The sequence below is a fragment of the Kryptolebias marmoratus genome, linkage group LG5 (genome assembly GCF_001649575.2).
Source record: "Kryptolebias marmoratus isolate JLee-2015 linkage group LG5, ASM164957v2, whole genome shotgun sequence".
NCBI classification, from domain to species: domain Eukaryota; kingdom Metazoa; phylum Chordata; class Actinopteri; order Cyprinodontiformes; family Rivulidae; genus Kryptolebias; species Kryptolebias marmoratus.
In genome coordinates this window covers 14,978,986-14,993,811 of record NC_051434.1, presented here as the reverse complement: position 1 = coordinate 14,993,811, position 14,826 = coordinate 14,978,986, and the positions used below count along the sequence as shown (strand labels likewise).

Here is a 14,826-nt window from a genome sequence, read left to right as displayed (position 1 = left end):
TAAAAAAGCCTGACAATAAGAGCTGGTGGATAGGAGCGATGACCATGAATCATAACCAAAACCATGCTTTTTGTGAGCTTTTCTTTCTTTTTTTTTTTTTTTTTTTTTACGTATTTTATTTTTCTACCATGTCTCACATGAAGAATTTAAAAGAGCCTATTGCTTTTAAAGGTTGCTTTGGGGTTCTTTTTGTCCTGGTCTTCTGTTTTCTATTTCCTTTACAGCTCTAATTAGTGGTACTTTCCAAGGCTTGAATACATGAACCAAAAAAAGGGGTATTGATATTCTGCTATGCCACGTAACAATGGAGGCAATTTGTGTTCAGCGCTTAGTAATTTTTGTTGTCACACATTTCATTAACATTGCCATTCATACAGATGGAACAACAACCCCAACAAAAGCCTGTTTAGAGAAACACACTCTGACAGGATTAAGTAAAACATGTCCAGTTGATGGCCACATTATGTTAGTCACCCAAGTGAACATTAATTAAACAGTGAACCAGTGGCCCTTTATTTGGAATACTTTGCATATGTTTAAATAAATAAAAAGGTCAACATAAATTTGTCATGTAGTGTTTGAGGTTTCACTGCCTTTCCAGCTGTCTCCTTCCAACATTCTTCAACAAAATAAAGATTGATGGACAGCTCATTCACATGCTGTCTGCTTCCCACCAGTGGGTTGATGCAGACATGCAGATGGAACGTATTCAAAGAGAAGAAAATCAAAAAGAGGTGGTCAAATTTAAGCACTTAGCACATACTTAATCCTATTGTATAGCATTTGCCCAGCTTACATCTGGGTATAAAGTGATCTTTGTTGGTCCACTACATTGAATAGTCAAGCTTTTTGTTTTCTTCTTCTTTTTTGGTCAGTGTACCATCTTGTGCAGTTCCAATGGAAAATGCAATTTCCAAATTTCCAAATAAAATTAGCAAAACATTTTTTTCTCATGGTCAACAATAGATGGTATGAATTAGCAAGGTGACAAATCAAACCTACCATTCCATTCTTTTACCAAAAATGAAACCAAAACAAAACAAGAAAAACAACCCAGAGGTCGGAATTGATAGCAGTGATTTTTTATGTCTTTATTTTTCTCTACGTGATAACTTGCTTACCTAAAATGTGTAACGTCCCTTCAAACTAAAATGTGAGGCAGTCTTGTCCCATTTGCCTACATAAAATTAATTCAATTTGAAACTCAAATAAGTATATTATTATGAATATACAATTACACATTCAAAAATGAAGATTGTACAGTTTGCTGGTCTTGGTCTTTTTTCTGCTGGGAAACCTGGGATCCTGCTGTTCATGCGCATGTTAACTTGACTTATCCCCCTTACCCACTAATAACTGCTTACACTCTTTTTACTGAAGTACTATATCAGAAGTTTACAGATTAGACAGTGATCTTTTTCACCCAGGCTACAAAATAAAGCTCAATCTACACTTCAAAACATCATCAGATCTCACAGCGAGCCAAAAACATCTGTTCAAGCAGTTGATCGCCTTTTTCTCTTTATTTATTCAACTGGAAAATGTCATAAGGAACATTTTATTTGTCACTTTCTTCACAAAAAGCTTTTCGATAAATCTAAACCCCAGCTCCTCCCTGTCTGATTTAATCAATGTCAAGACTGTTTTCTAATCAATTTGAAATATATATATATTTGGCCATAATCTCACAGAAACACTCTCAATATGCTGCTTTTCCTAAATTCTTTAACACCAACTGACCCATTGTGTATTTTTTAAAGAATATACCAGCATTACGTACATGGCTGTTTCAATAGCAGGTGTTTTTCAAACATGTGTGCAACTAAATAAGTTGTTCATGGAGATTACGTCAAGGGTTTATATGAGCATTTGGTATTTAAGATGCACTGTTTAAGATGCACTGTGGTTTCATGGTTACTATAAGAACAGCATATGTATCTCTCACAATCTAATAATGATATTGACATTTACAGTGGGCAGGTAACAGGTCACAGCTAAACTCAATTGGTTATGTTGTAACATGAGGAGTTTCTAGTAAAATATTATTTTTTTTAAGTTGCAGAAATCTGGAATTGCTAAGTGCTGTTATAGAATTATAAACTCACATAAATTACCAATTGCAAAGGCTTCAAACTTCTATCCTTGAATTTGATTGACAGCATAACATTGTAAAAATAAATTAAACACTACCTCCTACGAACATCATTAATTTAAATTACAATATTGCATTGTGGTTTGGTTGTTTTTATGCATTTCTGCAAACAAAAAATATATTTTCTCTAAATTACTGATCTGTTAAGCTTCAGTTGCAGAAACAAAAATTGATGTTTGATCATGTCCACTTGAATGGTCACAGAAAAATGTGCTTTACATGTAAAAAAGAAAGATATGTTGTAATATATACCATTGGCAGTATGCAAGCTTAAAATACCAAAGAGGACAATTCCTACTTACCCTAGTTAACCCTTAAGTGCGGCAACTATGTGCCAAGTGAACTGATGCATAAAGATGTAGGCAGAGTAAAGCCTGGCTGTTTCATCTGCAGTGGAAACTGTTACAGCTCCTCATTTCACACTTTTTCCAACTCTGTCCTCCAGTTCTTTTTTTTTCATACAGAGTGTCTGTGCACTGGATGACCCTGAATACTGCATCTACTTGGTGGTCTCTCTGAGAAAATGTGTCTGCTAGAAACACGAGTCAGCTGTTTCCACAGTTCAATGATACACTATTTTTTAATGAAATAAGTTTTAATGCAGTTTTACAAAAATCCCCAAAACCTTGTCAATGAAACTTACTTGAAAGTGCAACAACATTTCTGGTCTTTTATTCTCACATAGTTTCTAACCTGTTTTAATCACCGATTGACATAAAGGTGTGAAATTTTCTGTATCTTTGTTTGTCTTTTAGCAAAATATCTTGTGAACCACTGGGTGGATAATCAAAAACTCTCAGAGAGTAATCAATGGATTTACATTTAAAACTAATTTTGGGGTTAACCCATTTCCAAATAGCCCCCACAGCTGATCAAATTTAGCAAACACAAAAGGGCCTAGAACCTACTGAATATCTAGACATTGATCTAAAATTTGGTGTGGTAGTAGCATCTAAGAATCATCCCTAACAAATACTTTGAAGGTCAACAGATGACATGAGATCTTTGTTTAAAGCATGACCAATAACTAGTGGAGTCAACTACGTATGTCTGTTAGCAAAATATCCCATAAACCAATTGACAGATTTTACTGAATCTTTCAGAGCAAATCATTGTATGCACATGTACAGCTGGTTAACCTTTGGAATCAACCCAATTCAAAATGGCTTCCAGAGCTAATCAAAGGCTACACTGGCTACACTCCAGTCAATTGTATGGATATTGAACTAAAACTTGGTAGGAACTGAGAGTCATCCTCAACAAACACTTTGAATACTAAATCTGCATAAGATCTTTGTTTAGTACCCACAAGGAGGAGGGTAATATTTATTCTTTCAAGGTTGGATTTTTTTTTTTTTTTTTGTATGTGTGAGTGTAACTTGGCAACCTATAGGTGGTGAAAATTGTGTGCAATCCATTATCCTCTAGGAGTCTGAAATCTACATTATAATGTGATGTTTTGGATTAAAACTTTAAGCGGTTTAAACTGAATTTGAGTTACAGCTAAGTGAAAACTACTGCTGCACAAAATGTTATTGAAGTACATCCTTCTGCTATAAAGACACTTTACCCATAACCACAAATGAGAACCTTATGGTTGTGTCAAAAGGAAGAAAAGAGATAATTAAAGTCAGAGGGATCTATGTTTCAGAAACCACAAGCACATGTGCCAGGTTTGATGCCACTTTATTTCTACACTGATTTTCACAATCTTAAAGACAAGAATGGGGAATTTTTGTGTTAAGGATTGACCTCTGAGCACCATATGTTCATGCTGACATAATTTGTTCAGGAAATGATGTCCTTTAGACACCAAGTTGTCTTGCTTCAAAATCACCAACACATACACTGAAACTCCAGATTCAAAAACTTTGGACATACTTCAGGCCAAAAGGTTGAACTCATTGTACACTTGTTTCAACAGAGTACTAAAAGCGTAGACAGGTAAGTATAAACGCCCCTAAATCTTTCACAGACAGAGCAGATATCCACTGTCCTAAAGCAACATAAACCTTTAAACTAGAAAAAGGTAATAACCCAACATTTTTGACAGAATGAGGCAAGTTTTCACTAGTCTTACCTTTGAGGTGATTTTCAACACTTCTACTTGAAAACTTGTGAGTGAAAAACAGGCCAGCAGACATGGTAAATGTGGAACCCATTCATCTTTCCACATATCTGCTCAAGGCTACCGGTGTAAGTCCCGATGCCTTGGACACTTTTCCAAAGTTGCAGAAGCAATGATGCAAAGTGAGGCCAACTCTGATGACATGACCTGTTTGGCCCTGAGCCAATGCCACGCATGGTTCACTCAGCCTCAAGTGAACAGATGACCTGCTGCCTTTCTTCAACTTTAATTTACATTTCTGATACTTAATGTTCAGTTCACGGCTGACCCAAATGAGTAAAGAGTGAAGTGAATGTATAAAATTGGCTGCAGAGCCATGGTACAGTCTAGAGTCTGGAGGGAAAAAAATGTAAGAACACAGCTAGACGATGCACAGTTAGCCATAAACAGCTCCAATGAGCAACATTTATTGTGTAGTTAAATTTGAGAGCACTGATTCCAAACAGAAAGGTTTGCTTTCATGAGGAACTGAACAGAGAAAAGATGCGCATTTGTACAAACCTTCTGTTTATTGTAGGTGATCACGTCTAAAGCAGAACTGGCAGGGGCCGAAGGGGGGTTTTAATGTGTGTCTGTTCCATGTGTGTCTGACACACACAGGATGCAAGGGATCCAAAAAACTCTGGGATGGCAAAGTAATGAGAAAAACAGATGTGGCATTCAAGCGTTCTCGAATGGCTTTCATTTTTCTATCCAAATTAGAAGATAGGAGTGAAATTTTGGAGGTTGATTTCAAATCTGTGCAGTGCTTCACTCAGGCACGACTACAAAGAACCTCCATGATCCAAAAGGAAAACAGAGATGTTTGGGAGCTTTTTCTATGCCACAGACTTTGAAAGCAAGCCAGACTGATTTACAGTAACAACTCAGCCTGAGTTGTGTCCAGGCCTAGCTGGCTTAGATAAAAAGAGGAAACCAGTATAACTTTTTGCAAGCAGCCATTCTAACTATTAAAATGGTTCAAATGTTGATTGCAAAAATCCAATAAACAGCTGCAAATGCCATTTGTTAAGAGCACAGGGGAGATAATTCTCTCCATTGGGAGAAAGTGTATTTATAATGCCTCATCTATAAGTTCAGATTGAGTTTGGAGGATTTACTTGGTCATTTTCTGTTTGGCATGTCCATTTTATCTCTGCAGTATGCAGCATGAAGCTTGAAGCATTTAGCTTGTTGCGTCATCCTGCAAAACTTCCATCACTTTACTTCTGTCAAAACCAAACCCTCCCTAAACTTTCCCATGCAGTTTATCAAGCTTTAAAACTTACCTTCAACTGCTGTTTGATCCACAAAATGTTTTGATCACATCAATCCGTAATTCATGCGTTAAACAGAAAAGCTTCAGGTATATTGTATTCCAATGTCCCTTCTTGTCCCCCTGACTTTGTTTTTTTTTTTTTTTTACCTTGAGTCCTCCTCTGCAAAGAAAAGAAAAGTTGCTTCAGGATTGTCCGCGTCTAACTTTCCCCTCCCCTCTTTCTCCTCCTGCTGCTGCACAGTCTTCCTCCCCAGTGTCTTTCTCGCCCTCCCTCTGCTTGCTCCATGTGTATAACTCGGTTTCTTATTACTTTTCCTCTCAGCCCCCATCTCTTCCTCCTGCCCTCCTCCCTTCTAATTCTTTTTCAACACCCCTTTTCCCTCTCTGTTTCTCCCTCTGCTCTCCCTCTCTTCCTTCCCTATCTTGATGGGAGATCCCTGTCTCAAACCTGTGGTGACATCACCTTGTCCACAATGCTGGAAAACGAGCCTGGGGCATCTCTTTAATCTCTTTACCGAGCTGTTCCAGGCCTCTACCCTCTCTTTACCCTCCACTCCTCCCCCCTTCACCTCTCACTGAGTGATTCATGTCATACTGGAGGGGAAAAGGGGATGTTTCTTTCCATTCTGTCTGTGTTGCAGCTTTGTAATAAGACTGGAAATACAGATTATTGTGACCTGGCTGAGATGTTATGCAGAAGACTTTACTTTATTAAGATTGATGAACATACTTATCATATTACCCTATGATTAGAGGCCAGGTCAACAACTCCTGCATTGTGCCATCACCAAGTTAATGTATCCAATGCATTGTGGCTCTCGTTACAGCCCCGTGATCATTCAGAAACACTTCTCTTAACAGCCGCATAAATTTCACCTCCATTGTGAGTAAGTAAATAGTTCAGGAGGTGAATAAATATCACATTTGCAGCTGATTTATGCCTGCCTCCCACACTGCAGTGGCTGAATAGGTACGGGGGAGTGTTTTGTTGGGCAAGAGATTAATTTCTGTTCTTTGTCAAGAGGTCAACTTTTCTACCCAGCCATTACCTTTCATTTTATTAGCTTTGACTGCTATAAATAAATAAATAAATAAATGTAAAACGAGCATTCAGTTTATCATTGAGTCTTGTACTGCTCCAAATTGTTTCCAAGCTAAAACATTTCCGGAGATGACCTTTTCAAACAAACAAAACTGGCAAACACTTGATCATTCGGTCAATATCAATGGGACGTCTGGAAAATTCATAATTCAAATTTTCCATTTGATAGTAGATAATATAAAGTGAAATTACTTGAAAAAAAAGCATATTACCCACTGCATTGCATGCCAAAGTTTTAAATAAAGATCTTGCATGATTTGTTAGCATGGTCAGACTATGAAAAGGTGATGACTCAGTCATTACCACACCAAATTTTAGCTCAATATCTGTAAAATTGACTGAATTATACACATTTTTGTGTTGCTGTGGCTGTTGCAGATATTTTTAATTGGATTGACTGTTAAAGTTATTCAGATGTAGATGCACATTCAGTGTGCATACAATACATTCTGAGAGAATCATTGAAGTCCCTCCAGTGGTTCACGAGATATTTTCCTACCAGACAGTCAAACAAACACACCTACACACACACACGCACACACAGTCAGTAGTTGCAATGTAATGCTCTGAGCAAGAGACAGCAATTTTGAGAATTTTAGGGGAAAAAAGCTTCCACTTTTGAATCAGCATCATAATAAACTATCAAAGTGCAAATCTATTGTCAAAACAACCTTAGAGTGTTTACACCTGTAACAATCCAAGTGCGAGTGCAATTGGATCACGCAGACAAATATTAAAGTGAAGTGTGAACAGGGCCTTAGTCAATAATCTCACAAAGCAGGGGAGACGAAAGATATGAATTGTGACATTGAGTAGCCAGACCTGAGTCTAGATCAAAATTCACAACAGTTGGCAGCTGATTTATATATATATATATATATATAAAAAAACCTTTTTTCAATTGCCTACTTATTGTTCTCAAAAAGCACAAACCAATAACTGCTGATAGTCTACAACTACCCAAAAGTGTGCCTGTCACTACAAAGCAATTTTGTTATGTAATATCTGACCAAAATGAGCATGCTGTTAAAGAGATGCTTCAATGTATTTCTGTGAGGTCAGATTAAAAATGCATCACCTTAAAAGAATTTGATAAGAAATTTGCTTTATTATATCACATAAACACTGCTTAAGGTAAAAGTCTTCTATGTTGGTTGACAGTTTTTCATGACAATACACTTGTACCTGTTTCACCTGCTGCACTTTGCTGTCATCTGTAAATGTAATTATTATAAAGAAGAGGAAGAAGAAGTAATCTTTGCTAAACTTTGCAGCTGGAAAATAACTCAGATCAGAACTCATAATAATTTCTAGACCTTTCCTTCAAAGGTGCTCTGAGTATTTCTTCCCCACAGACAGAGAAGAAGAGAAACATTTGACAAGAAAGATACAATTATTTTGAAGGCCCCTGTATTATACATGAAAGGCTGCTGTTCCGGAGCCCTCTGGAGAGCCTCATATGGTTAACAGATTTGTCTTCTCTACCAGTTCTTCACAACACTGCTTTGCGTACAAGAAAATCAGGTCATGAAGCGGCATGCAACTACGTTTTCAATGAGAATTGATGTAAATGCTCCAGTTCACATGCATATGAGCCATTCATATCTTTGCCAGGTGGGACTAAATTCTGATGACAAGCCCAAGAGACACAATCATAATAGGCTCCATCATGGAGTAAAAAAAAGAAAAGAAAAGAAAAACAAAAGACAATAAAACAAAATAATAGACTGCTGTGACGGATCGACAGCGGAGATATAATCATGCAAGTCGGAGCCTCGGGGGAAGATGAGGGTTCTGATGAAATTGGCCTCACTTCAAAACACTGTCTGTGCTTTTGTTAAACAAATTGACAGCAAACCTAAAGCTTCTGAGCAGAGAATGCTTAGACTGGCCCTAGTTTCAGAAAATCTGTATGTGCATATAAGCATACTCTAAACTCTGAGTGAATGTATGATCCATTACAGTCACACATATTGTGCTTGGTGGGTAGGTTTGGACAAATTTCAGCTTTTGGCTGGGGAGTGTCTCTGAATACGGAGGATCAATGAGTTAGTCAACCAACATCATAAGGTATTCTAAAAACGTCTCATGATTTACGAGATGCAGGGCCTAACCAGCTTTATCCTGTCAGTGCCCAAAGTTCCATCTCGCCTTCTGTTCAGCTTAAGCGTTTCATCTCTGGGGCTTTATTCTAAATGCAACAGCTCTATATTTGTAAACTAGATACCTCTTAAAATTAAGTAAGTCATCTCAATTTAAAAATTCCTCTGCTCCTCTAATTGAAAACGAACTGAAAGGCAATCCAGTCTGATTTGGCTGAGGGCTCTTGAGCTCTCTGTAGCTAACAGGCATTAAGAATCTCAAGTTTTCATGATCAGACAGTAAGGGATCACACCTGTTGCAAAGAACCCCAGAGAGTACAGCAGGATGGACCAAGCACTCCATCAACTGGATGGACGGGTGTGGATGAGGCATCAAGGAAGAGGGATCCATATGTGTGATTAAATCATCCTGCTATCTTTACATCTTTAATCTGTTTAGCCCCCCTTCTTCATCTTCCTTGATCCAGCCACTCCAAAGCCTACGCCTCCCACATTATCCACCACCACCCCCTTTTCATCCACAGATATGGTCTAGTTAGAAATTGCCTTTTTTCTGTAGCCCCCCACTCCCTGATTCTTTCTCTCCCTCACTGACCATGTGAAGCACAGGGAGTCAATGGATCCTGGCAGCGTCTTTATTGGCTCAGTTATTTCCACTGCATGCTCCCATGCTCCCCTAAGAGGATGAGGGATTGGAGAGTAAGGGGAACCCCGGACGAAGGGAGAAGTCAGGAGGAGTGGATTGAGGTTGTTTCGGTATAGATAAGGTGAACCACTGAGAAAAGAAAGCTAGAGAATGAGAAAGACAGAAGGTCCTATACACACACTTACACCAGAGGAGAAGATACAGTCGGCACACCCATTGAGACCCTGTATCTTCAGCGCAAATACAGAAGTGGATTCTATTTCAAGCATGAGTGCCGATATAAATCAGTCAATCAATACTGAAAGAGAAAGCCATGAATTCTTATAAATGGGCACCAAACAAATCAGCACACACACTGGTGAGGAACTACTGTTTAGGCAGTCATTAAAAGCTTCAGCACTCTTATATGTCCTGGTAAATTGAATTAATACTTAACCCTGGTACTTGTGGGTTGCTAATGTAATCCTAGAATCAGTTTAGCAAAAATTAAAAGTGTGTGCAAAGTCCTTGCAGAGCTGTTCAATTTACTGGTCTGCATTACTGTTGTGAAAAGACATGGAATAAAGTCAAACTGGTGTTCAGGTGAAACATTCCAACCACTGCAGCTCACAATGTCACCTTATGCTTTTAAAGACTATTTTGCCTGTTGTGACATTGTGGAGAGGCCCAAAGAGAGGGCTCATTAAATGAAAAGAATGGGATCAATTAGGAAAAGAGCAAAACATAAGTATGACGCAAGATAGGAAAGAAAGCTTGACGAAAAAAAAAAAGAACAGGAGATGAAAAAAGAGCCGATTAAGTGTGCCACATCATGCACTATGAGAATCAGCATGTGGAGCCTATTTGTCCAACTGACATATATTTTGCAGCAGCCCTTTCATTCCTTCCCCCATCCACCATATTTTTTTTTCCATTTATAGGAGAGGTTCAAAAGGCAGAGAAGGGGTTTGGGTCAGTGGGTTATGCTGACTCAGGCTAATTAGAATGGAAGAAGGAACAAGAGAGATACAAAGAGCCGTTTACAAAGAATTGGAGAAGGACCAAAACTCTGGTGAGCAGCACAGGAAATACAGTAGTTGAGCCAGTAGTTTTCCATTGGAGTCTTGGAAAGAGTTGATGCACTCATCTGGCTTTGGAGCTGGAAAGCAACGTGCCGTCACATGATCCCCCGCCACGTTATTCAGAAGTTGATGGGATCTTACTGTTGCCAAGAGTTTGGACAAGGAAATGTTTTTTTTTTTTGTTTTTTTTTTACCAGTTTTTTTCTAAAATGTTGCAAACATTTAACACGAGTCTCACTGCCAGTGAATCAAATTAATTTTCCATGATGAAATACCTGACACTGACAGCTCTCTTGTTCAAATTGATCTGACTGCTAAAGCACTTTTTTTTTTTTGCATTTTACATACACTATAAAACATTCTCTGTTTAATGGAAATGTGCACCTCCTTCATGCTCAACATCCCAATCGTGTTTTTACATGCAAGGGATACAAAGGATGTGTGGATGTGTGTGGACATATCATTCAGTTTAGTTAGATTATGACATTGTGTCCAAATATGTGATCACACCTGTGCAGCCCTTAAGCAAACAAGTCTATACCTAGGACTCTGCCTCACAGTGTTAGTATCACATGTGATGTGAAACACTTACTCCTCATTTGAAAATGCTCCAAATACTCCTGCGTGCCCTTATTTTAGGAAAGTGGTGCTTGCTTGTGACTAATGCATATGTCATTTGATTACATGCACCATACACTAACTTTCCTACTATGATGCTTTGGTACAAATACATATGCATTTACACTTCTAGCAAACATAGATTCAAATAAATGCTTTCAAATATTTTAGAGCTACTTTTCGGACATTATGTTTGTATAGAAAATGTTTAAACAAGTATTTTTAGACCAGCAAAGACATTTGTTTTACTTTTGTCTCAATTATCCTTACCCATGAGAAATAAAACTATATCTTAACATTATAAAACCTAAATAAATGATGCAAATATAATGTAGATCAGCCTACTTTTACGTTTTCATATTTACTCATCTCAGCCTATTTACTTCTCCTGAAAGAAAAAAATACTTATCTAACTTTACTTCTATCAGTCTAGACAATGTTCACAACATTTACAGTTTGCTCCTCACACTTTTTTATGTTAGCTCAGTCTTGCAATTCACTACGTTGTTGGTGGATCTTTGTGATCTTGCTTGCGTGCTCCACACTGACAAACACAAATATCTAGCTTTATATGTGTATCACTGTAGTTTAACCTATTGCATACTAACATATTTAGTTATTAAATATAAACTACATCTCATCCACCATGGAATTTACATGGGTTTAGTACTAAATCAAGTTAATATAATGAACTAATGGTGCAACTTAATGTTAAGAAAAGGAATCATATTCAATCACAAAGGTGTTACAAACATTTTTCACATTTTGTTTGGGGGTAATCCATCAAGATATCAGATGGATATCTACCTCACACAAACAAATTCCTTAAGCTTTAAGCATGTTCTCTGGAAGGTTTGAACACTATTTTTTCAAGTTGTTGAATTCTGCCTGGTGATTATCTCAGTTAGGCTTTGTACCTTTCATTGCCACAATATTAACCTGAATGGAAGAAAACTAACAGAGTGAAGATAACACTATGTTGGAAATAGGCACCAGTTCCCTGCCACCCTGAACAGAAAGAAGACGAAAGAAGAAGAAAAAAAAAGAAAATGGATCCATCCATGCTACCCAGGATTAGTGTTTAAAAAATTACATTTGAACCATATGTCTTGGCTAATTACAAGTGACAAAGTTTAGGACAAAGACCAAAAATGATATTGTCAAGCATATCAACAATATTATAAAATAATGGCACTTCTCTCAAAACAAATTTCAAAATAAGGCAACTTGAAAGCACTATGCATTAAGCGGCACACACACACGCATATATATATATATATATATATATATATATATATATATATATATATATATATATATATATATATATAGGTGGTTATGCAAAGTTTCTGGCCCTATGCACCCCAACTGGGAATCAGCTTGGTCCAGAAGCCTTCCAATCGAAAGGTCAGGGGTTCAATCTGCAGTGTGACAAAATGTCCTTGGGCAAAACACGGAACCTCATCAACTGCTCGCCTGTACACTAATTAATTATGAGTTTATGGCACATAAAATGTGCAAAAGTATCTAAAAGAAAATTATAAGTGTGCGCATGAATGAGTAAATGAGACACTCTTTAAAGTGTTTTGTAAAGCCTGGTTAAAAAGGCACAATATAAGTGTGGACCATTTACTTCCTGTGGATTTGGACTAACCACAATATTAAAGTACAGAAGAAATTTAAGGAAACAAATCAAGGACTAAAAAAAATGAAAAGTTTTTAAATTAACTTGATTCTTACTCAAAAATAAAATCAATGTATTTATTTATTTATTTATTTTTTCAGTCGATACAGTCTTGAATCTTTGAGTTGTTACTCATGCCACTCTACACTAATTTAACAGAGACAAACTTCCGTATTCTAGAGTTATCAATAATACTTGGTGGTACACTGCCACATGCATTCTCTTTGAGATGTTGAGATGTAACTTTAAGTTAATTGATTAATTATTTAGGATATGTAGGGGAGCCAAGAAGAGCAGCAAAAAAAAACAAAAAAAAAAACACCTCTCTTTGAGAACTCAGGAAGTGATGTCGTTAGTTCAAGGGCTGGAGACAGCCAAAGGAACATTATGATTTGGCCGAGGTTGACTGTTGACACTTGCCTTCTAATTGCCCAGAGGGGACATGTGCATGAAATCTGCTTTCAAATGCAAAGCTGCACTTTAAAAGATTACAGAGACACACCTGGAATACATATTACCATTTAGCATCACCCTAGACGTTTCCTTGTTCATCAGCTCAGACAGTTTATCCTGGCAAAGTATGTGTTAGCACGTACTCTGGCAAAAGAGTCAACAGGTAAACACCTTGACATGCAAAAGCATGCTTCTGCAACAACATAAGCAAAACCAACAATTACCATGTAGAGGAATTTTACAAGATAATATAAAGATGAAATAGCACATGTCCTCCTGTAGCTCTGATTCTAATTACAGGAGTTCATAAAACATATACAAAACACCTACCACAGCAAGTGCCTGACTAAATCAATAGTAGTTTGGATCATGTGGTGGTTGCATGCTTTCACTCACAGACAGGATGTTTATACTAAATCAATATGTGCAATATCAGGCTTTTGTATCTCAGCTGTATCCTCAAGCTGTGTCTGTCATATGCCCATTTGTTATTTCTACTTCATTAAACATACAGTAAGGGAACAAAAGCATACTACAGTACATATGCTGTACACCGAGAGATGAACTGTGTCGTATACTTATGTAATTTATTATAATTATAATTTGTTTTTAATTATTATTTTTGTATTCACAATAAATGTTATCTCTTGCTCATCCCAAATGGGCTTATATTCCGGTATACATCAGAAAGGTAAATTAGCCCTTAGTTGAGAGCTTTTAGGCTAATCGAACTGTCTGCCAGGTAAACGGAGCACACCAGGAGTTCAGTATACTTCTGACAGCTGATGGTGGCAGGTTTAATCAAAGTGTTGGCTCATTAACATGGGGCACAGGCAGTGGCCTCGTGCTGTCCCTTCCAGGCTCGTTATCTCAATAGAAATCCACCGCAGCATTGGCTAATTGGCCTCAGTGCACAATAAAACTTCAAACATTTCGAGAGATCATTAGAACAGGTTTGGAGCTTGCTAAACTCTTACGGTTAGGTCTAACAATTCAAAGCGTCTGATGGCTGTTGGTTCTGTACCCCAATGATGGATTCTGCCTTATGAAAGGAAAAAATAAAGTTAGAATTTCAAAGTTGAGAAGTGGCAACTCAAACAGCAGGGGGTTAGTCTCTTGTTTTTTTTTTTTTTTTTTTTGGGGGGGGGGCAAAGAACAGATAACATGTATCTCATCTAACAGCAGAATATTGTGAGTAACAAAAGATTGCAAAAGATAGAACAAGTACACCTCCCCTCCAAAATATCCGCTAGCTTTAAGCCCTCATGAACGGCAACGCCTCCTCTGTCACTATAGCCAGCTCACTGTTCAGTGCCTTCAGATAAAGAAAACATAAATTCTAGAATTGCATAAGAATTTATATAAACAATAATGATTAGCTGCATAGCACATAACATATGTCTGAAAGGAGAGGCTTTCTTTGCAGATGTCATAAACAAAACCACTAACAATGCTCGAGCTTTATTTGCTACTGTTGACAGACTCACAAACCCTCCTGTGACGTTACCACCTGAACTTCAATCTAATGCCGTCTGCAACAAGTTTTCCAGTTTCTTTTCAGAGAAAATTCAAAAAATCAGAGGATTAATCTGCACATCCACTCCAAAGCCAGTACCAATGCT

The 14,826-nt window shown here is 37.5% G+C and overlaps 1 protein-coding gene across 8 annotated transcripts in view; it reads right to left on the bottom strand.

The window, feature by feature from the left end:
• Positions 1 to 5,827, bottom strand: part of col16a1 (collagen, type XVI, alpha 1) — a 79,446-nt gene extending 73,619 nt beyond the window's left edge. For 5 of the 8 annotated variants that reach the window (XM_017421492.3, XM_017421515.3, XM_017421533.3 and 2 more), the window contains exon 1: positions 5,549 to 5,688. The gene's annotated coding sequence lies outside the window, so the exon portion shown is untranslated. Of the gene's footprint in view, positions 1 to 5,548 lie in introns of all 8 variants that reach the window. The other 3 variants (XM_017421509.3, XM_025007321.2, XM_017421500.3) reach the window with 3 other exon arrangements.
• Positions 5,828 to 14,826: the final 8,999 nt, after the last annotated feature.